The sequence below is a fragment of the Tamandua tetradactyla genome, chromosome 1 (assembly GCF_023851605.1).
Source record: "Tamandua tetradactyla isolate mTamTet1 chromosome 1, mTamTet1.pri, whole genome shotgun sequence".
Lineage (NCBI taxonomy): Eukaryota > Metazoa > Chordata > Mammalia > Pilosa > Myrmecophagidae > Tamandua > Tamandua tetradactyla.
In genome coordinates, this window is record NC_135327.1 from 128,075,781 (window position 1) to 128,101,936 (window position 26,156).

The 26,156-nt window shown below is 34.5% G+C and overlaps 1 long non-coding RNA gene across 1 annotated transcript; it reads left to right on the plus strand.

Annotated features, from left to right (window-relative positions):
• The first annotated feature begins 924 nt into the window (after positions 1–924).
• Positions 925–21,202, plus strand: LOC143686503 (uncharacterized). The gene is made up of 3 exons (XR_013177210.1): positions 925–1,111; positions 3,990–4,083; positions 21,030–21,202. It is a non-coding gene; the product is annotated as an uncharacterized LOC143686503 (long non-coding RNA).
• The last annotated feature ends 4,954 nt before the right edge of the window (positions 21,203–26,156 follow it).

A 26,156-nucleotide genomic window follows, 5' to 3' on the forward strand; every position in this document is an offset into this window, starting at 1 on the left:
GGAAACATTTTGGAGAAAGAGAGAGATTTGTAGAGAGCAGAGAATGCTGCAGCACCATGAAGCAGAGAGTCCACAACCTACTGACCTTTGGAGATGAAGAAGGAAAACACCTCCCGGGGAGCTTCATGAAACATGAAGCCAGGAGAGAAAGCTAGCAGATGACCCCATGTTCACCATGGGCCCTTGCAGCTGAGAGAGAAGCCCTGACTGTGTTCTCCATGTGCCTTCTCCCTTGAGAGAGAAACCCTGAACTTCATCGGCCTTATTGAACCAAAGTATGTTTCCCTGGATGGATGCCTTTGATTGGAATTTCTACAGACTTGTTTTAATTGGGACATTTTCTCGGCCTTAGAACTGTAAACTAGCAACTTATTAAATTCTCCTTTTTAAACGCCATTCTGTTTCTGCTATATTGCATTCCAGCTGCTAGGAAATTAGAACAGTACTGCACAGTAAATAGTATTGCCCACATTCAATTCATTAAAAAAGTAAATAAACTGAAGCTTGGAGAATCTAAGTAGCTTAACCCAACTTCCAAAGATGCACGTGGAAATACAAAATTTACATTCAAGATTTCTTCCAACTCAAATTCTCTGTTTCTTCAATTTTGATGAGCAGGTTTGAATAGAATAGATGATGTCTGCCTAGCTGCCAAGGTCAGAATAATCAAGGGTTTAAAAATTTCTCTCAGGGGATGAAAAGTTATAAGCTTCAACAAGATTGATTTTATAAAAACCTTATAACTTTTAAAAAAATGTAGAAAAGGCATTAACAATATTCAATGATAGAAAGCACTTCAACTTCGACTTCTACCACTTATATCAGCAGACTAGAAAATTGAGATAAGACCCTGGCTAAAGATCCAGGTGCAGAACAAGCCATTGTCTCAAGAGATTCTATTGACATAAAAGAATAGAAGTAAGCGATATGGGTGTGGAGTTGTCACCCTTAGGTAAATGAGTTCAAAAGTTTCTGGAAGATGGAAACCATATTGGAGCATTTCTCCCAATAAAACAGGCAGAGAGAACTCACTATGCAGGAACCACTCAGCCAGAGGTGCTCAATGTGTCTACGGAAACCTCGGAGACAACATGTGGAATGGAGGATATGAGTAAGATATGGGTCTGAAAACAGTGGGATTAACTGAAGAGCTGTGTTTGGAACAGCTGGGGGAGCTGCCTTCCCATTCTCCTCCCCTCTCCCAATCTAAGGGCATCTGGCATTTACCCTAGCCCTGTCGAAAACCTAAAGGTTTCCTCTTATAGAAATTATAAGGAAAGCTAGCGTAGACGTTAACACCCCCAAAATAATAGCTTCTGCATTCTAACATTTAAGGGCTTACAGTTGGGAGCCCCATTTCCCTGCTTGCTCACTGTCATGTGTTATTACAGAGAATGGAAACCACTATTGTTTTTTTTAAACAACACTGGATTTAATAAAGAGAATTTGGCAATTACAAATTTAATGGAATGGTGGGAGTAGAAGAAATCCACAGTAGGCTTTCAGAAATGACTCCCAAAATGGCACAAAACTGATCTACAAGTACAGTTACTGCTTCTGCTACAAGCAATTCTATGGGAAACGCTGAGCTCATGGACATAAAGATCAAAAGTCAGGGATCAGTTAAATACTTCTGATTATATCCTGGCAACCAGGAGGCTGGAGATTGTTGATTGGAATGCTTCAGCAATAAAACATCTCCAACATCTTTCTTGCCAACAGAAAACAGTTAAAAGACAGCAAGGAGATGGTTTGTTCCTCATGTCTTCCTTCCAAATCTCATACAGCTGTGCCTAATGGGCAGCGACTCATTCACTTCTAGAATATTGGCTGCTGTGGCATCTAGCTTTCCAGAAGCTGCAAAAAATAAGGCTCATTAGCAGAAAGTAGAGCCTTATTATGAGAGCTACTGGACCGTATCTTTCAAACTCAGAACTGGGAAAAAACCTCCCACTTTGGTGCTATATACCTCAACTGACAGAGAATTTCCATTTCAGAGTACCACTCAAGGAAGAGATGTGAAAGGAAAATCTACCTATAGCAAAGAAGTCCACATCAGATCTGTTTGTCCCTTCACCTAGTAAACAATAAGGAAAGGCAGAAATCATCAGGTGTAAGAGGAAAATCAAAGTTGTGAAAGAGATTGAATGGCCAAAGGAAGCAAATAGGAAACTTAATATCAGAGAAAAAAAGAATTCACTCAAAGCAGAAGAAAAACCTCCAATGATCAGAGAGAATAAATAAAACTAAGATTCTTAAGAGAAGTGTCAGCCAGAGATTGTGAAGGCATCCTTAAAGATTTATGTTAATATTGCCAAAATGCAAAAGGAGTATTTTAGAGTGTAGAAAAGAAAACAGTACAGAAAATGTCAGTGAAAAGAGATAGACAAAAGATCAATCAAGGAAATGCAACTTCCAACTTTCTGGAGTTTCTGAGTAAGAAGACACCTTAAATGCAGCAGACCCAGAGAGTATCCATGGCAGACAGGAAAGCCTCCAGAAGTGGAAAAGTCTAGGAAATGGGAACTCCTCATACTAGATAATACAATAATATGAAAGGTTTAAAATTCAAGATACTAGAAACATTTTTGCTAAGGAAACCAGTTACGCTAATAATGTTCCTATAGAAAAGAAATCTAACCCTCACACACTATCCGACAATGAACATAACAATATAAATGCCATTTGTTGATTCTTCACCTTTTAAGTTTTTAAATGTTGACTCAAATAAATGAAATATTACCCAGGCCAAATTAAACAGACATACCAGCTTCATTCAGGCCAACAGCCTCAGTCAGCCAACACGGCAGTAACTGCTTAACTGAAAGAACCTCTGAAATGGTGAAACAATGGCTTAGAAAAGTTTTATTTATTTTTGAGCAGTTTTTTATCTATTACATTTGAGACTCAGGCAGAAGGGGAAAATCACAGAAAACATGGTTATGGTTTCAGAAAAAGAGTACAAATGCCAACAAATTTAACAATATAAAATGAAGCCTACATTTGATAGATAAAGGGAAGCAGAAGGTGGGAAAGGTGATTGAAAGAGTAGGAATGTTAGAATCTTTATATCATGAGTGAGGAGCCTCAAGATGCTGCTTGTAGTGGGAAGCACACAAAAAATGGAGTTGCAAATATAACATTGGAACTGCAGGACGGATCAAGAAAAGAACTTAAAATAATAATTATTTGAGAGGAAAAGTGAAAAAGCAAGCTAAATCCTCTTCTTTCAGAAAAGGGGTCAATAAATGTTTGTTAAATGCCTACACTGTGCCATGTAATGCACCAAGTACTGAGGCTACAACAACGCACAGAGAAAGGGAATAGAAACTGATCCTTGAACTGCTCAATGGTGTTCAACCCCTACTTCTTCCAAGAATATTTTGTCGTTTAAATTTCCTGGTCAATTTCTATTCTGCCAGCATAAAGCTATGGTTAAGAAAAGAGAATCAAACCATGACTGAAGAAATAGAAGCAAATGCATATTATCCAGAGTTGTGGGGGTAAGCACCAGAATATACAAAAACAGAAACCACAGAATGATGTTGCCTTTGGGTAATAATAATGGTGATATGGAGGGTTGGAGAATGAGACTATTCCTTTCTGAAATACTCTCCATATATTCTGATAGGCTACTATGGTGGAAACTTCTTTTGACCCCCTTCATGTACAGATTTGTTGCCTGCTGTTGTTGCAAGCTGCAAAGAGTGCTGTTAGTAGATTAGCTTTAGCTTCCAGCCCCTTCAGCAATTACCTCAGCTGCAGAAAGCCATTTCTTCCAAGGTAATGTACCTTCCCAGATATCCCACATCTAATGACTTATGCTGACGTTGGGCTGGCCCTCATGAACCGCCCGAGAAGAGATATTTCACAAGGGTAATTCTATCTCCTGAGCATCCCTTGGGATCAGTTGACTCTGTCGTTGGGTCTACATCACAGCTAAACTTTTCCTTCTGCCATTTCTGTTTCCTTCTCTTCCCTTACACAAGGATTAATTCCAAGAGTTATCAGTAATAATCTACACATAATCTCTGTCTCAGCCTGCTTCCAGGAAATTGAGCCTACCAGAGCCATTACATGCAGGTATTACTTTGATAAAAATAATTTTAAATGCTAGAAAAGAAACAGCAATGGTTTATCTGATGAAATGTATAATAAGCGAATAATTAAGCAGTAAAGCAGAAATCCATGCGGCAATAGAATTTATTTTTATGCTTCATTAGCATGGATTTCTCTTTAGTTTATTTTACCTTGTTCTCTTATTTCTGTATTTTCCCAAGAATGGAATTATTTTCCACTTAATATTAGCACAGAAATTGCATGTTGTTTTTGCATATACAAAAAAAATTACTAGTTGTTTATTAATGAATATTTTCATTCTACTGTTTATACACGTTAAAGCCATCAATACTTTTCATCATCGCAACATATTATTATTGATAGACAAAGCACTATTCCATGATGAAATCTATTGATTCATAGATAACTTTCTCACCAAGTGATAGAACACCGAATTCTATTTACCTATCTAAACGAAAAAGATAATGATTCCTAGCATGCAAATGTCATAATAAGTAACAGCGATTTTATTGGGAAAAAAGACAGGAAAATGCCATTTACTTGAATGCTGATCATATGTCAACAGAAACAACTGCTTTATTTTACTAAGTATCAGTTTACTAGCCTTTATTTTCAGAAATGCTGCCAATGAAAGCAATAATTTCTGTGTCTCTCCTGCAGAGATCTTGCTTGAAATATTTAAAGTGTATCCATCCAAAATAAGGATTCTATCTCCATTATTTATGTGACTTTGGTAACTAAATATTTTGCATAAGGCGGGTGGTCAATAAATTTTTAAAGGAATGACTATACTTGCTTCATAAAATATTTCATTCAGAAATCTTTAACCAATTAATGGCAAGTAAAGACCTCTTGCCATTTTCCCCATCATACTCTAAATTCCAAGTATCTCTTCAACTCATTGCAATTCTTGGACACTCCAAATCTGATTCCCATTTCTTAAGTTCATAAATATGTATTAAATACCTACTCTGTGCCAAGATTATGCCACATACTGAGAATACAGTTATGCATATAGAATGAGAGACTCATACTTAGACTGCATCTCACTGTGGTTCACCTTCTCTCATCTTCCTGGGATGCTTTATCATTTTGATTGTCTGGTAGACACATATTCCTCCAACACAAAGCCAAGTTTTGGAGCATCAAATCAAACCACCAGCATTCAATCCTGGCTCTGCTGTTACCATCTGTGTGACTTTGGGCAAGTTTCTCAACCCTTGAGTCTTCAGTTTCACATCTTTAGAAGAGATGAGAATAGTGTCTATCTCAAATAGCTGTTGTGAGGATTAAGTGAGATAATATATGTAAAGTTCTCAGTTTAGTACCTGGTTCATAATTTTTCAGTAAATTTTATCTACTTCTGCCAGTATTATTATGTCTTGCTGCAGGAAAAACATTTAAATACTATTGTAGTTTCCAGGATGCTTTGACAAATACCAAGTAATGGGTTGGTTTAAACAGCAGGAATTTATTGGTTCATGGTTTCAGAGGATGAACAACTTGCTTCCTCCCAGGGTTGGCAGCTTTCTTGCTGACTGCTGGTAATCCTTGCAGTTCTTTGGCTTTTTCTTCACATAGAAAAACATGGCTTGTTCTCTCCTTTCTCTTCTGGGTTCCTTGACTTCTGCTTATGGCCTCTGCCCCCACTTGCTCTATGTCAGAATTTCATCTGCTTATCAAAGACTCTACTAATTTATACTGACCTCATTCAATTTGATCACACCTTAACTAAAACTAGTAATTTCAGGAGGTCCTATTTACAATGGGTTAACATTCACAGGAAGGCAGATTAAGATTGAGAACCATCCCCTATCTCCCTGCAAGGAATATAACTCAATCTACCAGAAATCTTGACAACCAATTCCAAGATATAACAGCAGTCAACAAAATAGAGTGGCTTTACAATATCAACAATGCCCTTTTTTTCCCCATTATTCCGGATTAGGATGTTTTTAAAGATCTGTTAAAAATAAAATATTGTCTAGTATGGACTGCAAAGTAGGTCAGTAGCAATCATACTAGTCTGCCATATTATCTAGCAGTCACATCCAAAGTTGCGGAAGGAACTGGAAAAATAGTAAAATTCGGAAGAAAGACTACCTGCATTGCTCTAGGTTTCAGGAAGCAAATAAATTTTTAAATATTTCCATGTTGCCTTATTTAGTTTTTCCATCAATCCTATGAGGTAAATAAGGCTTCTAAGATGTCTTCATTGAAACTTTGAAGACTCAGACTTAAAAATACTAAATTGTTCTCATGGATTCCTTTCACAATGGAATAGTACCAATATTAGAAACCAGATTTCATGGCTTCTTGTTAAATATTATTTCTTCCACCTGAAATTCTCATATAAGGACAGAAGATTTGATATCATCATCTTAAAAAATATTTTTTTCCTGTGTCAGGGGGGTGCAAGGGTAGTTTAGTGGTAGAATTCTCACCTGCCATATGGGGGACCTAGGTTCAATCCCCAGCCCATGTACTTCCCAAACATGCAAACAAACAAGCAAAAAAATTCAACAAATGGTGCACAATAAGGGGATACTCACATGGAAAAAGAATAAAATGTGACCCCCACCATACATCACAAAAATAATAATAATAATTTTTCCTGGGTCAAGAGATCAAATACGCTAGATGGTCATTGTGGCATCATTTATGTTAGAGCATGGACAGTGCAACCTCTCCACCTAAACAGTACAGAGTTCAGCAGGAAGAGGATGTGATCAGTCAGCAGCACATATTAGCCATCAATTGAATACTCAATCTCTGGTAATCTAAGATACCAAACTTGATTTTAAGTAACCTGCAATTTAGTTGAATAGCAAGGCTCTACTCATGAAACAACAATGAACAATGTGTCTTTTTCTTTGGGGTCTTGGGCTCAAGTTCATCATCTCTAGTCATACCTAACTTCCAGAGTTGGGGGAATCAGATGAGATACCAGATGTAAATCGCCTAGCTCATTGCCCAGTACATAACAGGAGCTCAATAAATAAATAGCTGTTATTGTTTGAGTAGGGGCAGCAGTAGCTTTAATAATGGAGGACTGCACAATTTTGATCCTTTTTAAACCATTCAGGCTCAAATGATAACAAAATGTTCATGGGGAAATTAATCTGCATTAGTTTGATGTCTATATTCAGAGATGGGGCAGAAGAAGGTTCTCCTTTGCATGTGGATACAGACTCACTGATATGAATATTTATTATTACCTTGTCTAACGAATCCAGTGGGAAAGAAAAGAAAGTATCCCCAGCTACTGTGAGGAATAAAAGGAACAGCTTCTGAATATTGCAGAAGAGTTTGGCACACATCAAAGGTAAAGAAGGGTGGGTTGACACTCCATGGATGGATCTGCAGGATATTTAGTTCTATTTTTTTTTTTAATTTTTATTTTTTGCATGGGCAGGCACTGGGACCTGAACCCAGGTCTCTGGCATGGCAGGAGAGAACTCTGCCTGCTGAGCCGCCATGGCCCGCCCCAACCTGATTTTTTTCCTTAAGATTTTAAGTCTATTTGAAATCTTATAATTCCATTTATTTACATATTAAATTTTAACAACCCAATCATTTTTCCTTTTTTCTTTTTTAACATGGGCAGGCACCAGGAATTGAACCCAGGTCTCCCGCATGGCAGGGGAGAACTATGCTTAAGCCACCATTGTCCACCCCTAATTGTGTTTAGAGATGAAGGAAGGATATCATTGCTCTCAGCAAAAGTCAGAAAGTGAAACTATGGAACCCTGAATTAGTGCATGTTCTGATGCCTCTGTGTCTGGGAGATGGTCAATGGAGCCAGCCTGCCTCCTTCTTATTGGTCAGCTGTGTGGAGCTTTGGTTCCCTTGCATAACAGTCAGGCAAACAGAGAAGATGCTACCTAAAAATACCTATGATATTCCTGCACTCAGAGTCTAGGAATGCCAGGCAAAAGAAATCTGCCATTTTTTTTAATACACTTACATGTCTAAGCAATTGAAGTTTAAGACTATTATGTCAAATAACTTTCTAATTAATTCCTACAAATTGAGGACAATTTGGCAACTGAATAAAGTTTCACTATCAAGTGTTATTTTCTGGACAAAACTTAGGCACCAGTAAAAGGTCACTGTTCCACAGAAGTGATGATATGTAATGGTTAAGACTCAGTGCTCTAGCAGTCCTAGGCTCATAGCCAGGACTGTTACTACTAGCTGGGTGCCATGAGCAAGTTCCTTGACTTCTCTGAATCTCAGTATCCTCATATCTAAAAGGGGTTAATACTTGTTCTTATGCCATTGGTAGTTTGAACATTATCTGAGTTATGATGTGTAAAGTGATAAGGCTATTGTATGGTAGGTAACCAAGAAATCCAATCTCACTAGAGGAAGGGAATGTTTAAAAATTTTCTTTTACCATATTTAGCAAATATAAGCACAGTATTCCTGTTAAATTTGATTTTCAGATAAACAATGACTATTTTTTACTATAAATACATTCCAAATATTACTTAGGGCATATTTATCCTAAAAAAATTTACTCACTGTTTATTTGAAATTAAAACTAACTTGGCAACTTATATTTTACTTAGGAACTCTAAAGGAAACATAACGATATTGGGAAAGAATATCAGAGTGTAAAATACCTTGAATGTCATTAAGTGTTTAATAAACACATCTTATGGCTGGCTGAATGAATTGGTAAACTAAACACAGAAAATTTTGAAAGGAATGCGACCTTTTGGATTCACATGATGCATTAGGTAGAATGTACTGCTGCTTAAGATTTTTTTTTTTTGGCATGGGCAGGCACTGGGAATTGAACCCAGGTCTCCAGCATGGCAGGCAAGAACTCTACCTGCTGAGCCACTGTGGCCCACCCATCTACTTAAGGTTTGAATAGGAAAAGTAATTACTAATTCTCATGGAAGTAGCAACTGGATTGTAATCTCAGTTCTCTAACTGAATTCATGGAATCTAGAATCTAGAAGATACTCAATAAAAGTTTAATGCATGAAAAAATAATGAATGATTAAACAAATTATGTTTTTTAAGAAAGAGCAAGTATTTGAATGGATAAAGTATTTGAAAATGGTAAATTAGGAAAAATGGTAAATGAAAGAGACATGGATGACGTGGTAAACCAGCCATAGGGAGTGAGGAGCATTCTAGAATGCTCAGGGGGGAAAACACTTCATGGGAATCCATCAAGGCTTTCCATTTCAAGGAATCTGAATAGAGTACAATGCCGAAAAAACGAAAGTTGTTTTTGTTACTGTTGTTGTTTGCTTCTTTTTAAGCAGAAAAGAAGAAGGTTTAATCATAGCCTGAAGTGACTGTTCATTAGATAATGAAGAGTCACATTGTCTTCTAGAAGATTTCTACAAGTAAAATATGGGGTACGAACATGGAAGCCTTTGAGATTTCCCATGTATATAGCTTCATCTAAGATTGTTGCTCCAGAATCCTGATCTCTACACAAATCAGAACACTTCTAATACCCCTTCCTCTTCGATTTAATGTAGGAGAACAATATAATTTCTCCTATTCAAAACAAAGTGGCAGATCATAAAAATTTTACTCTTCTAACAGGCACATGTAGTGTTTATTATTGCTCTCTCACTAAGGCTGCTGTTGCATGAACCCAAAAAGGAATTAAAAGAATTGGAAAATAGTAAAAGTCTCAAGGTTTATGTATATACATGAAATATGTTTTTCATAAACACTTGAGAGATGTTGAATTTTTCAAATTGATCAGAAATCACGTGTGATATTTCCTTAAACTTAACAGCTATGGAAAACCTACAGTAGGAATGAAATGTTTCAATATTTTAACTATTTTTATTAAAAATTGATATTATCATCAATATGTTTGAGTATTTTAGAGGTCACAGAAAAAATACCTTTTTATTTCTTCAAAGATTTGAATCCTTTAATAGATTCCAAAATAATCTTTATAAATATTGTTCTATAATTTTCAAATTCATTTATCTCAAAAGGAATGTAATATATGTGTTTATGATGTAATTAACCTTAGCTAACTTTTTAAAACTCTAATTGATCACTAGCACAAATTCACGGAATTTTTTCCCTATACTTCAGAGGAAGGAAGAAAACCCTTTCCAAAAGTCCTACCAACAGTTAGAGGGTTGAACTTTGAAATTTTCTCTGCTGAAGTTCTAACAGGAAAACATGATGTTTAATACCAAATTTTCAGTTGGATATTAAAATAATGGCGTTATGGTTGGGTAACTGTGACTTAGTGGCAGAGTTCTCACCTGCCATGCTGGAGACCCAGGTTCAATTCTCAGTGCCTGCTCATGTGAAAAAAAAAAAAAAAGGTTAAAATAATGGTGTTAAATTTCCCAAAAATGATTGGGCCTTGATCATACAGTCTCACTTTCATTATCTTCACATTTTTACGAGTATGCTTTTCTGTCACTGCTTCCCAGTTAGAAATCTAGTTTTATCTTTTCTAATAAGGTTATAGTCTATCACTTGAGGAGTCTAATTCAATAAGGGAAGAACAGAATGAGAGCCGAGAACCAAAGGTAGATACCGAAAAAATAGTATCCATTGTAAGTCTTTCCCCAAAGTCACATCATTTTAGAAGTCTTTAGTAATGATATGAAATGGAAGGTTCAAGCTTAGCCTATATTTTATGATGAACTTAAGTATTGGCTACTGATATCAGGCAATATTCTTGTACAGGTGTATACTTTATGTATATGAATATGGTGGAAAAACCAGCTATCTGGTCAAAGAAAATAGTTTTTCATTAATTTTCAACCAGATTAACAGCCAGAGTAACACTGTAGTGTTGATTCCCCACACCTTGGTCTGCAAGGCAATGTGATGAGCTTTGATGGAAATTTTCAAGATGTGTACATACGGAAACTTTCAAGGTGTGACAAGTTTTGAGTTTTACTGTGTAGAGGAGATATGGAAAGCATGCATCTGTTCTGGAGTGGGACAGCTGTCACCTCCCCATCTGAAAGAAGACAAAAACATTTGGACTTTGAGATGGGATTGAAAGGATCCTCAATTCTCACTGTAACTTTTTAGAATGTAAACATGTCTTTACATATTTGGCAATATTCAAAATCAACCACTAAGAATCAAAACAATACACTGAAAATTTTCAAATGTTAACTCTTGTTATAATCTTACACCTAGCTGGAATTAATCAAAATGTTGGTTTCTTTAAAAAAAAGTCATTGATATTTCTTTATATTAGCCATAATCCAAACATTTTTATTCATTCAATATTAATTGAACCATAATTCAACATGCCATGAATTATATTAAACACCATAATGGGATTCAAAACACCATACAGGATACAAGTATATCTCTGAGATGGTTTCAAGATGCTTTTAACATAAAAGATCTAGTGATCTATGCAGGATGGCAGTCATAGCCACTGTTCTATGAGTATTAGACAATTGTGTACTTACTTCTATGAAGTATAAATCTTAAACAGCCTGTGAAAGAGGAAGATTTAGTTGCCTAAAAAAATACATCTTCCCAAATTATATGCTTACCTTTCAAGGGAATGATCAGATTATTATAATTTTATGGATTGTCAAAAACACTACTGGCCCTAGGAGTATAAAGATATAGATATAGGGCGGTGCAATGGTGGCTCAGTGGCAGAGTTCTCCCCTGTCATGCTGGAGACCCAGGTTCAATTCCCGGTGCCTGCCCTCGTAAAAAAAAAATATAGATATGGTAGATATAAGGAGATAGATAGATAAAACACTTCCCATTGAGAGAAAAAAAAAAGACAATCTCCAGTATAGCCTTAAATCATAGTCAGAAACCTTGCTTCAAGTATATGTACAGACTATCAGGAAAAGTCACAGATATTGAAATAGTAAAAATACAAGATAAAACCTTACTGAACACTGTAAAAGAGGTCCAAGAGTATGGTAATGGTAACTGAAAGGAAAAGAGAAGATATACAGCTGGAAAACCTGCCAAATCCATAAGGGAGAAAGTATTTGAATTGTGCATTGTAGTATCAGGTAGGATTGCAACCCATATAGCTGAAAAGCAATGTATTCTAGGTAGAGGGAATATAAACAATACTGAGGAACAGAGAAATTCTTGGCCTTATGCTGTCTCTAGAGAATCCATTCCATGTGGCAAAAACATACTATCTTTGTAGGGTAGGCTTGAAGATGGTGGGAGCCTGTAGGGAATTAAGACTTCCTTGGATTTCTCATTGCTCCTGTAAAAAAAAAACCTAGCCTCCTGAGACAAGGAAACGTATACCATATAAAGATAATTTTTGCTTTTGCTTCCACTAGAAACATTTACTTTCCACATATCATGAAGATTAGACCTGAAGTAATTTGTCTAGTTTATTTTTATGATCCAAAAGTATGCTACCAGTACTCATCTCCCTGAAATGGCTAAATAATGGCAGACTGAACTAGATCCATTGGTTAAACAACCAAGATTCCAGGTAGAGTGCCTCCCTAGAAATTTAAATGTCAAAAAGGGATGAAACCAAGATCTTGGGGATACCTTAGGTCATAAAAGCCATAGACACCAGGGCTTACCTGGTTCTTGGAAAGACATATTTATACTCTAAAAAGTTACAGTGAGAATCGAGGATCCTTTCCATCCCATTTCAAAGTCCAAAATTTTTCTCTTTTTTTCAGATGGGGAGGTGACAGCTGTCCCACTCCAGAACAGATGCATGCTTTCCATATCTCCTCTACACAGTAAAACTCAAAACTTGTCACACCTTGAAAGTTTCCATATGTACACATCTTGAAAATTTCCATCAAAGCTCATCACATTGCCTTGCAGACCAAGGTGTGGGGAAGCAACACTACAATGTTACTCTGGCTGTTAATTTGGTTGGAAATTAATGAAAAACTATTTTCCCTGACCAGACAGCTGGTTTTTCCACCATATTCATGCACATAAAGTATACATCTGTACAAGTGTGGTGACATCTCAGACCTTTCATTCCCAACCTCTCTTTTGTCAAAGAACATAAGGACAGTAAAGACTAAGTTGACCAGATATAGAAGTCTTCTAGAAGAATATCCAGAATTCTCTTGCTTTTTCTCATTCAAGTTCCTTGTACTTTTTGACCTTAAAGTCAGATAAACTTGAGTTTGATCTTGCACAAGTTTGTCTTACACCTCGCTAAGACACAGTGAAATAATGAGATTATTTTGATGAAATTAGATGCCAGGTGTAAAATGCCTATCACATTATCTGACTCATAGACAATCAATAAGTATAAGTCCTTGCCTCTTCAAGCCACTTCTATGTACCCCTCATCATGGAAACATCTTTGAACTGAAATCAGAGGTATGGGAAAATAGGATGTCATTGTGTGGAGTAGAAGTGGATAGTTAGCCATATATAAGGACATAAAATTACTTGTGATTTTTAGCTTCAGCCAAAAAACGGAGGAAGAATATTAAGAGAGGATTCCGTAAGGTTTTTGTAAGCTGCCAAACAATGGAAAAGATGGAAAGCAAGTATGTAACTTTGTCCTCAATGAACAAGTAAGAGCAATGACAGACACACAGGTGGAGAAATGCAGGTATCAAATTGAAAGTTTTAAAGAAGTAAACAAATGGAATGTATTCAGTTATTACCATCTAATAGAGCAACCAAAAATGCTTCTAGATTAAAAAAATAAATTATTCCAAGGACTTTTTGTCTATTTTTGACAAAACTAATAACTTAATTAGCTCTGAATTTCAATAAAACATTCCATTTCTTGAGTGTTAAGTACTCATACTCTTTGTGTCTTTTAATTATCAGGGTCCAGGATAATTACCATCATTTGATGGGAAATTTCTAGCTGTACCAAATCAATATGCTTTCATGGTGTTGTCTGGTTGTAAATCTAAGATAACTTCAAGCACAGGCTTTCTTTCAAACATAAAGGTTGAAGGACGTAAAGATCAAACATGATCTGAATTCTGAATTTTTGCTTTTCAATAGGTATTATTGCTGTTTAAAATTTTTTGTTTGTAATATAGATCTCTTCAAAAGAACTGTTTGCCTTACTATTTGATACAAGATAGCTTTCAGATTAAGGAATTTTAACCCTCACTTTCTCATGTGGTTAAAATTTGAGGACAGGAGTTCTGTGCCTCATAATTTTTCCTTCCACACTATTTTGTTTTAGCTTAAGAAGATTCTTGGTCAGTTTTCCTACTAATACCAAAGGTGCATTCACTAATGTTCCTCTTTATCTTGGGAAGATGAAAATGACAAATTGGATGTGTTAATTAGTTTTCTGAAGTACATCCCACCAATATCTGTGTATAAATCTCTCAGAAAAATAAATTTCACCTTATTTCAATAAGCTTGCCAAGTACTAATTAGAACTAATTTGCCAAAAATGTTGTCAGGTTGCTTTTAAACAGTGTTATTAAAGAGCAGTGAGGGACTTGTCCATTGAACCTACTGTAGATGAGGTAATGGAATTATGGTTAGACAATATCAATGCAAAGAGAGGTTATGAGACAGTTTAGAACACCTCTTAACACTCCTTGCCTCTTTTTTTACTTTTTAATTGAAGTATAATATATATGTATGCATATATACACATACAGAGAAATACACATCGTAAAATACATTTTGATGAATAGTCACAAATTTAGCATGTCTGTGCAGCAGCACCCAGTCCAAGAAGAAAATTACCAGCATTTTAGCAACCCCTTGTGAAATGTTCTACCTATTACCGCTCCCAAAGGAGAACTACTGTCCTGACTTTCAAACCAAAGGTTCATTTTGCCTGTTTATGCTGTTGTGTACAATTTATTTTGCTCAAAATTAGTCTTATGAGACTCAACTATGCTGTTGTTTTTGGTCTTCCTTTTATTAAGCATGTGAGTAGTTGTGGGCAAATCTGTTTTTCCTGCCTCCCAAATTGATAAACATTCCAGGTCTCCCATATCCAAGTAGAATGATCAAGTCAGTGGAGTAATAGCTTTAAATCTTTAATATTATCATGTTGTTATGGAAATTAAGCATATGCGCAAGCAGAAGAACACAATGAATCTACATGTAGCCATCTTCTAGTGTCAACAATTTTACCACTCAGAAACTCTTCTTTCATCTGTAATTCCACCTACTTGTCTCCTTTACTTCACAACATGGGATTATTTTGAGGCAGTTCCCAACATCATATCACTTCATTGTGTATAAATATTTCCATGTGTAATTCAGAAAACAAGGGCTCATTTTAAAACATAATTTCAATACTTTAATCACACGTCGAAATAAGCAAACCTTATTTATTTACTCACTGTTCTGGATATTGTTCAGAGGTCCCCAGTTTTCTCATTCCCCCAGGTTGTTTGTTATTGTTGTTCTTGTTTTCTGTTTGTTTTTTGCTTAAAGCAGGGTCCTTGTGTCAACAAAGTTTAATATGTCCCATTTAATTTCTAGTTCAACCCCCTCATCCCACACACCCCCACACACACTCCTTGCTTTGTCCTTGAAGTTGTTTTGTCTTAGAAGAGGAGTTTATTTGTTCTACAGATATTACTACAGGATGGATTTTTAATACTTGCCTCCCCTTGGTTCCATTTTCTTTTCTTTTCTTTTTTTTTTTGTGGGGTTGAGTGCATGGTCCGGGAATCAACCAGGTCTCCCGCATGAAAGGTGAGCCTTTCACCTCCCGTGCACCTGCCCTTGGTTCCTTTTAAATTTTACTAGATTAATTAGTGATTTGTCTATTTTGCAGATTTTTTTTCTGAAAAAACCCAGCTTTTACATTTATTCATCAGTTCTATTGTTTTTGTATTTTCTAAAAACTTATATTTAATCTTATTAATTCCCTTCTCTATTTTAGTTTACTTTATCTATATTTAGCTAGGTGTTTAATTCATTGATTTTCTTTTTTATTTTATTTATATATGTATCTATACACAATTTTTTTCTTCTAATGGTGTTCTACTGTTTTTTTTTTTAGATTTTGATATATTTTCCACTATCATTAGTTTGAACGAATTTTGTAATTTTACTTTTCCATTTTTTTCTTTTTTTATAAAAAATAACATATATACAAAAAAGCAATAAATTTCAAACCACAGCACAATTAGTTGTAAAACAGATTTCAGAGTTTGGCATGGGTTACAATTCCACAATTTCAGGTTTTTACTTCTAGTTACTCTAAGATACTGGAGACTAAAAGGATACCAATTTAATGATTCAGTAATTATATTCACTTGTTAAAACCTACCTTCTCTGTATATCTCCACATCACCTTTGATCTTTCTATCCCTTTCTTTAGGGATGTTTGGGCTATGCCCATTCTAACTTTTTCCTGTTGGAAGGTCTGTCAGTAATATGGGGTGGGGAGATGGAACTAGCTGATGTTCTGGAAAGGCTGGGTCCTCTAGGGTTCGGAATTTATCTGGTCCAGGGACCAATCTGGAGGTTGTAGATTTCTGGAAGTTTACACTACTGCTTTTGCAGAATCTTATAAATTGCCCTAGGTGTTCTTCAGGGTTGGCAGGAATGGTCCTGGTTGAGGTTTGGCAAGTTATGATAGGTAGCAATGTCTAACTGAAGCTTGCATGAGAGTGACCTCCAGAATAGCCTCTCAACTCTATTTGAACTCTCTTAGCCATTAATACTTTATTAGTTACCTTTCTTCTCCCCCTTTTGGTCAGGATGGAATTGTTGATCCCATGATACCAGGGCTGGACTCATCCCCAGGAGTCATCTCCCACACCACCTGGGAGATTTTCACCCCTGGATGTCACTTCCCACATACGGGAAGGGCAATGATTTCACTTGCAAAGTTGGGCTTAGAGAGAGTAAGGTGACATCTGAGCAGCCAAAGAGGTCCTCCAGAAGTACTCTTAGGTCTGCCTATAGGTAGGCTAAGCTTCTCCACAACCTACACAAGCTTCACAAGAGTCAGCCTCAGGATCAACGGCTTGGCCTATTGATATGTGTGTCCCTACTATTTGACACAATGTCAGGGTTTTCCCTGATGGTAAAGTTTAATAGTTCCAATTTTTTTCTCCCATCTCTCGAAGGACTTTGCCAATACTTTTTGATTATCTGATTAATATATTCTAGGATGTATCCAGGCATTACATTAAGCATACAGGATTAAAGGCCCTCATTCTTATTCTGAGCTCCCTGTGTTTTAATTGTTCAAATGAGCTGTATAGACAGGTTAAGTTAGATTGTGTGCCACAGAAAATTTAGGTTCTGGACAAAATAAACTTTTCTTCCTTTGGTCTCAGAGAGTAAGTGCAGCTGTAAAATATAGACAATGTCTTCCTTACCCCTGTGTTCTGAATTACTTGAATCCTGAACAGATTGGCTTCATTCTTATCCCTAAATGCTAGGTTATAGATATATATATCAGCCTCTCAAATCCAAAAATTACTTTTCCATTTTGACCTAAGAGTTGCTTAATATCATATTTCTCTTTTCATTTCCAGGCAAAACAGAATATTTATCATTTTTCTGGATATTTTTGCCATTACTCTTTTAGTAGTGTGTCCCTATATATTTTCCTTATATCTTATATTTCCTGCTTTATAAGAAGTATTGCCATGCTAGAATATACATAAATATTAATAACTCCAATAAGTTCGTTGTGATGTGTGAGTTTTTTATCTGAATTCCTCCATGAGAACATGTCAACTTTATCTTCTTTTAATTTGCTTTTATCTAGTATATCTTTGACCATTCTTTTTTTAAGTAGGTTTATCGAGACATAATTTATATACAGCAAAATGCACCCTTTTAGGTGTATGAATTTGCTCTATGAATCTGGACAATTGTAAAATGTCATGTCGCTACCACCATCATCAATATACAGAATAGTTTCATCACCACAAAAATTTCCCTTTTTTAGTTAATTCCTAACCATCTCCTCTAGTCCCTACCATTTTTTTATCTAAATATTTTCATTTTGTCATTAAATAGTTTAATTTTCATTGCTTCTTTAATTTAGCATAAAGTTTTTGAAATTCATCCATGTTGCTATGTTTCATTTCTTTATTCATTGTTATTGCTCTCTGGTATCTGTTATATGGATATGCCACAATGTGTTTAGACATTCACCAGTTGAAGGATATCTGGTTGTTTCCAGACCTGGGCAATTGTGAATAAAGCTGTTATAAACATTCATATAAAATTTTGTGTGGGAAAATATCTTCATTTCCCTTTGGTAAATACCTAAGAGTTGGATAGCTAAGTCATATAGTCATATAGTAAATTTATGTTTAGCTTTATACGAAACTACCAAGTTTTTCTAGAGTGATTATACTATTTTGCATTATAACCAACAATGGATCAGATTTCTAGCTGTTGTTTTCCTTTTCTTTTTTTTTCTCCTGTCCTCTTTTCTTTCCACTTTTTATCTTTCTCTACTTTTCTACTTTCTTTCACCCTTCGTTCCCTAATCCTTAACCTACCCTTTCTGGGGAAGTCACAGACAACGTGCTTATTGGCTATCTCCCAGCCCTCATCTACCCACCCCACTCCTTTCCTATTGTGTGCAGATTTTTCAGTCAGTTTCCATTCCAGAACCGGGGGGAGATGTTAGGTCTAATGAAAAGGTCCAACCAGACCTTCCACACTGAACCCCATAGCAAGCAGCCCCAGGTGCTTATCATGACAGGAATTCCCAGTGGCAGGGTGCCCCACCTCACCACCCAGGATGAATAAATTCTACGCACTCAAATAGCACAGGGTCTCTTCTCTCTGACACAAAGTGCGGCATGGGGAGCTGCCATTCACCAACCCTGACCTGAGTAATGGACCTCTCCCCAGAGACCAGCCATGATGGAATCCCTTTTTCAGCTCTGTTGGATACTGTGTGGTATGTAAGTAATAAAGTGGTCATTTGCTGAAAGTTTCTGTTGTGGTTGAACTCCCATGACACACCTTGTAGTAACTCACTCCACAATTTCCTTCTTTCCTTCCTTCCTCCCTCCCTCCTTCCCTTCTTTCCTTTCTCTTTTCTTCTTTCGTGAATCTAACAGGTATGTTGCACTTCCTTGTTGTGGTTTTAATTACCATTTCCCAGTGATTGGTGAGGTTGACAATCTTTTCATGAGGCCATCAATATCTCTTCCTTGATAAAATGTGCATCCAAATATGAGTCTTGGTCATTTATTTTATGTTAAATTGTGGAAGTTTTAAATTTAGATGACATCCAATTTATCAATTTATTTTTATTAATTAATGGTGTATATGTTTTTGTATCCTAGCCACAATCTGTGCTAAACCCAAGATCACAAATATTTCCTCATATGTTTTCTTCTAAAAGTTATATAGTTTAATTTTTATATACATATTTTAAGTTCCATTTTGAGTTACCTTTTGTATATAGGTGGGCATTATGGGCTATAGTTCCTTCCTTTTTTAATATGTCAGATTGGTACTGTTTGTTGAAAATACCATTCTTTATAAATTAAATTGACTTGGAAATTTGTCCATTCTCTTCCATTGTGCCTATTTTCTTTCAATATTTATCTCAATGCCATTGTCTCTTGATTATTGTTGCTTTCTAATAAGCATTGAAACCAAGTAATTTGTGCCTTCAAATTTGTTCTTTGGTTTGGGGATTGCATTGAATCTAATGATCAATTTTTTAGAGAATTGACATATTAAAAATATTGACTCTTCCAATTCATGAAGACAATATATTTGTTCATTTATTGAAGACTTCTCTGATACCTCTCATCAAAGTTTATAATTTTTAGTATACAAATATTGCACATATTTTGATAAACTTATCTCTATTTGGTGGTTTTCATGCTATTGAAATGGTACCTTTTTATTTCAACTTTTAATTGTTAATTGATAGTATATAGAATTTTTTTGTATATTGTGTTTATATCCTGTGACCTTGCTCATCACTAACTAGTTGTATTGCTTTCCTTAATAGTTTTGGTATTTTCTACCTCAATAATCATAATGTCTGCAAATAAAAATCATTTTATTTCTTCCTTTCCAGTTTATATGCCTTTTTCCCCCTTATGGCAATGTCTAAGACATCCTGTGTAGTGTTGAATATAAGTATTAAAGAAGGTATCCTTGTTTTATTCCCTAGATTAGAAAGAAAGCATTCATCTTTGATTGTGATGTTAGTTACAAGTATTTTGTCGACACTTTTTCAAGTTGTGGAAGTCCCCTTTTAATTTCTAGTTTAATTCCATTATGATAATAGCAGACATTTTGCAGGACTATAATTCTTTTATTTTTAATGGTTCAGAATATGATCTATCCCATTAAATAGTCCATTGTGCACTTGTAAAGAATGTTTATTCTCTTAATACTGAGTAGAGTGCTCCATAAATAAAATTATGTCAAGTTGGCAGACAGCATTTTTCTATACCCTGAGCGATTGATTTTCTGTATACTTTTCCATAGATTACTGAGAGAGGAATGTTATAGACTCCAACTATAACTGAGGATCTATTTTCCCTTTTAGTACTATCTTTTTATTTGCCTTCATACAATTTGAATTTTATTGCTAGAAACAAACACATTTAGTATTATTATGTCTTCTTGGTGATTGAGCTCATTCATCATTATCCCTCTTTATCCCTGGTAATAGTCCTTGTTCTGAAAGAATATTATATAAATAGAAAAATTCCAGCTTCCTTTTCTTTTTACATTGGCAGGCGCTGGGAATCAAACCTGGATTTCTGTTTTGTTTTTTTTTTTTTTTACATGGGCAAGCACTAACCCAGGTCTCCAGTACAGCTTTCTTTTGATTAGAAGTTACATGGCTCATCTTTTCCCATATAATGTTTTATTTTGGAATACTTGTAGATTTACAGAAAAGTTGTAAAACAATTCTGATGGTTTCTTTCCCCCACCTCATCATGCTAATATCTTACAAAAACATAACTTTATGGAAAAACAAGAAATTAATATTATATAATACTATCACCTAATCTACAGATCTTATTAATTTTTCCCACTAATCTCTTTTTTGTTAGGATCCCATTTCATTTCATTGTTGTGACTCATTCTTCAACCTGTTGCATTTTTCAGCCATTGTTTTCATGACTTTGATACTATTGGAAAGTACTAGCAACTTATTTTGTATAATGGCCCTCAACTTACGTGTGATTAATATTTTCTCATGACTGGATTGAAGTCATTTACTTTTGCGAAGAACTACAAAAATGATTTTGGGTCCTTCTCTCACCATATCAGGTGGTACATGATTTTGATACATATTACCAATGATATTAACATTAATCATTTGATTAAATGGTGGCTCTTGCATTAGTCCATTGTAAAGTTATTCTTTTTATCTTCATACTTTGTTAAGAATCTTGTGGGGAAATACTTTGAGTCTATACATTTATCATGCTTCTCATCATACTTTTGAACATTAATTTTAGCATCCAAAGATCATACTATTTAATATCTATTACTCCTGCAGTGTTTGCTTACTGGTGATTTCTATTTCCATTATTTTTTCTGCATTTATTAATTGTCATTCTACTATAAAGAAGAACCATAGCTCCTCTCCATTTATTATTTATTTGTTTGGGTTATAATCTATTTCTATTATTTCTAATTTTGTTGCTTGTCTTATCTCAGATTTGATCATTGCATATTGGCTCCTGTGGATATGCTTCCATTACTTTTTTATTCTTTTTTTGGCATGGGCAGACTCCAGGAATTGAACCCAGGTCTCTGACATGGCAGGCGAGAACTCTGGTACTGAGCCACCGTTGCACTGACCTCATTTACTTTTATATTCTGCAATTTTATTTCAATCGCACAAACGAAGTTAGTGTGTAGGAAATTTAAATGAAACAGTATAGTAAAAATATTAAGGAACTGAGAAAAAAACTAAAAAGAAAGTATATCTAAAGCATGAGAATCCAATATACAGTAGCATTTCATCTTCAGTTTTGATTGACACTTAATGCTGGCAAATTTTTAAACAAACTTTTAAATCATACTAACTATTCTGAAGAGATTTCAACACTAGCACTAAGATTTATACATTTTGTTTGTTTACAATTGACTTATTAGCCATTTACAATAGTTTATAGTACAGATTTGTCACAAATCAGATCACAGTGTTGAGAAAAGTGGTACCTTCCTGTACTCAGCTTAAGACATCCAATGTAAAAAAAGCACAAAAACTATCATAATAATGTGGTTCCAAGGAACATAATTTTAATAATAACGAAAATAACTTCAGCTTCTGTTTCCCATTTTAATTATTGAAATTTCTAACAGTGACACAACTGTCATGTATGGACAGCAAATGTGTACAGTAATTCCTAACCAACCCTCCCTAACTTTGGAAATGGAAAGACACAAGCAAAGGAATATTGGGACCCTCTAAATGCTGGAAAAAAAAAAAAGCAAGGAAACGTTTTCTCCCCTAGATCCACCAGAAGGAACATAACCCTGCCAATATCTTCCTGTTAGCCCAGTGTACCCCACACCAGATTTCTGACTTACAGAATTCTAAGATTGCATATTGTTTTGTTTTAAGCTACTAAGTTTTGTGGTAGTTAATTACAGCAGTAATATCAACCTAATACAAGTTTCCTTCAGGTTTACTTTGTTATTCTTTCTCTAGTTTTTAGAATTGTGAATTTATTTCATTTCTTTATAATCTTTCATTTTTACCAAGTGTTTATTGCTATAAATATTCCTCTGATCAATGATTTAAATGTATCCTACAGATTCTGATGTGTAGTATTTTCACTGTCAATATATTTTTTAAATACTGAGACTATTATTTCAGTTTGCATTTTCCCTCACACTGTTCATAGAAAATTATATATACTTATATATAAATTATATGTATAATTATGTATAATAAAAATTCCAGCTATTAGGGTCTTTCTGGTTTTTGTTTGTTTCTATACTTCATTGCGATTACAGAGTATTGCTTATAATTATTTCACTTATAAAATTTATTGATGTTCTCTTTGTGACCTAATGCATGGGCAATTTTCCTGAATGTTCCATAGACCTTTGAGATCAACGTTATACAGCCATAACACCTACTTCATTGATTATACTATTTAGATCTTTTATCTCCTTTCTTATTTTGTGTTTACTTGATCTGTACTATACTAAGAAGGTTGTATCATTATTGTGTTCCTATATGTCTCTTATCATCTCCTGTAGTTTTTCTCTGTAAAGGTGATTGCTGTGTCATTTACAAATGTTATACCATTATTGTGAAGTGTGGCCTTTCGCATTAAAATATGATTTTTTAAATAATGTTCTATGATTTCTGGCTTGAATTCTACTTTGATATCATGGTTACTATTTCTGCTTTCTTTTGGTTTCCGTAGCCTAATGCACAATTATCCATTCCTTTATTTTTTGGCCTTTTTTGAGTCATTTTGTATTAACTCAGTCTGTTATTTACAGCATAAACTAGAGTCTTCTTTTGTGACCCAAACTGATTATTTTTTTCCATTAAAGGGTATGTTAATACCATTCCCATTTATTGATATGATTGATATATTTGATTGCAACACCAACAGAATTTTTTATATTTATGTGTATTTTGTTAATATTTGTGGTTTCTTTTTCTGTGAGTTGTACACCCTTTGCTCTATAACTTTAAAAAATTACATATAAGAAAATTTTATATTTGTTCCTCTGGCTGTCTTTGCACCTATACCTTTTTAGAATACCTAAGTCTTCCCTTTCTTACATCGCCTTTTTTGTTTATCTGTTTATATTGTATCCTTCAATATCCACCTATTGACTTCCAATAATCAATGAGATTATTCTGTTTTCCTTTTTTCCTCCCCGCTTCATTTGTTGATTGCATTATTTCTACTTTGTATACTGGTTTGTCTTCCCCCTTCACACATTTACACATACACACCTTGTTAGTCTTAGATATATATTCCCACCATCAGTCCTTCTGTGACAGTTTCCCAGTCATCTTTTTGTTAGATGAAGTTCATTATCTACTAGATTCCTCAAGAAAGGCTAAGTTTTTGCTTGCTTGCTAGTATCTGATTTTCTACAGTCTTGGTTCTTGAAGGACAGTTTGGCTGAATCATATATTTGTTTCATACTTTCTCTCACGGAGCATTTTTAAAAGTGTTCTCCGTTGTTGATTTTGAAAAGAATGATGTCAGCTTAGAATATTTGTGTTTGTAAGTTATTTTTACCTGGAAGTCTTGGGATTTATTCTTTTTATCTCTGAAATCTGATGAGTACTAAGATATATGTTGGAGTTGATCAATCTGAGTTAATTTTCCCAGGTACCCAGTGGGTCCTCACAATGCTAAGATTCTGATTTTTTTTTTAATTTCTGGGTTTTAAATATTAGTTATTTTCTATGTTTTGTTTTTCCCCATCAAGAACTTTGATAATATGAATATTATTCTTATTGATCCTTCCCTGCTCATATCCATATTCAGTACTTTCACTCCAGATATTTTTGCTACTTAGTCTAATTTCATTTTCTTGTTATTTTTCTGTTTTTCTTTGATACCTTTATTCATTCTTTTAGTCTATTCTCCCTTGGACACCAAGAAAATTTTTCTTAATTTCAGAATTAATTTCATTTTTTTCTTCCCTTTCTTTTCTGAATTCAGTCATTTTTCATTTTTCCCTGGTTTTTGTCCATTTTTATTCTTAGATTTTGAATTTCTGATTCAGGTTGTTCTGCATATCCTTACTTACTTATTTGAGAAAAATTCCATTTTTAGTGTTGGCTTAGAGATTTCTTCTGCTTAATGGCTATTTGTGAAAAACTATTCTTAGTTGACATGTGTTGAACTTTGCCCTCTGATTTCTTTCAGTAGCTCAGTGTGGATCAGCTAATTGTATCTTATGCAATTCTTTTTTGTGGATTTTGCATATTTTACAATTTCCCAGTTTAAAGATGTCCTCTTCTCTCTATATACCAATGCCCACTTGTAAAAATAAAAACAAAAAAAAATAGTCATTTCAATAAGGTTTAAAATATTTTTGTTTTATCATAATTTAACCTTAAATATGTACAATGTGAGAATATTACAACAGCATCTTTCCAATTATTCTAAATTGTTGCAGTTATTATTTCATTTTTATAAATGTTATATATATCGCAGTACATTATTTTTGTCTAAGATATTCAATTATAGTTTAGAGATACTGAAAATTAGAAAAAAAAGTGTATGTTCATTTTTACAGTATCTGAAGCGCCTCAAATAGCAATGAATCTACTCAATGTTTTCCTGAAAAATATCTTTATTTCACATTTTTGAAAGATATTTTCACACTGTGTATAGAATTACAGTTTAATTATTTTTTCTTTCAGTATACTTTTTTATATGTAACTACATTGCTTTTCTGAATTGCAGCTTTCAAAAAGATCTGCCATAATATTTTTCTTTTATCTTCTTTCTGTAATGTATCTTTTTTCTGACTTCCTTCAGGATTTTCTCCTTATCTTTACTTTTCAGCTGCTTTAGCAGTTATGAATCAGGCATTATGGAAAATTTCAAAGTAATAATCACAAGTAAAGCTTTGCATAATATTCTATTTGGCAAAATTTAGATATAACAATTTTTAGGTGAATTTGTCTAGTTTACTTTAATCTAGAAATAACAGCAAAGTTCCTATAGCTATGTTAGCATTTTAATTTAATGCTATGAGAACTAAGTATTCTTTAGATTTTAGATATTTATTAATTTGTCTCTGTTCAACAATACAAAAGATCTGAGCCACTCTAATAATGGACAATGGTTTTGGATCTACAAACATATGTGTGCAAAGGAGATTCATATTCAGATATTAAGAACAACAAGCAAAATATATACTATCTTCTGGAAAGAAATATTTCATTATCACCTATGACTGTTCATTACAAAATGGTTTATAATATGCTGGAATAATAGTTCTAATGCCCTTTCCTCCCTCTAAAATCTTATTCCAGAGTTACAAAAACAGTAGATACGATTTCAGGATCTGAGAATGTCCTGACGGCCAGTTCTCTCCATTTGTCAACATTTCCAACCCAGCTGCAGCATATACATTCTTTTAATGGGGACAAAGTTTCCCCATGCAATTACATCTAAAATATTTTTTAATCTAGATTTTGAGAGATGGAACACAATTAATTATGTATTCCA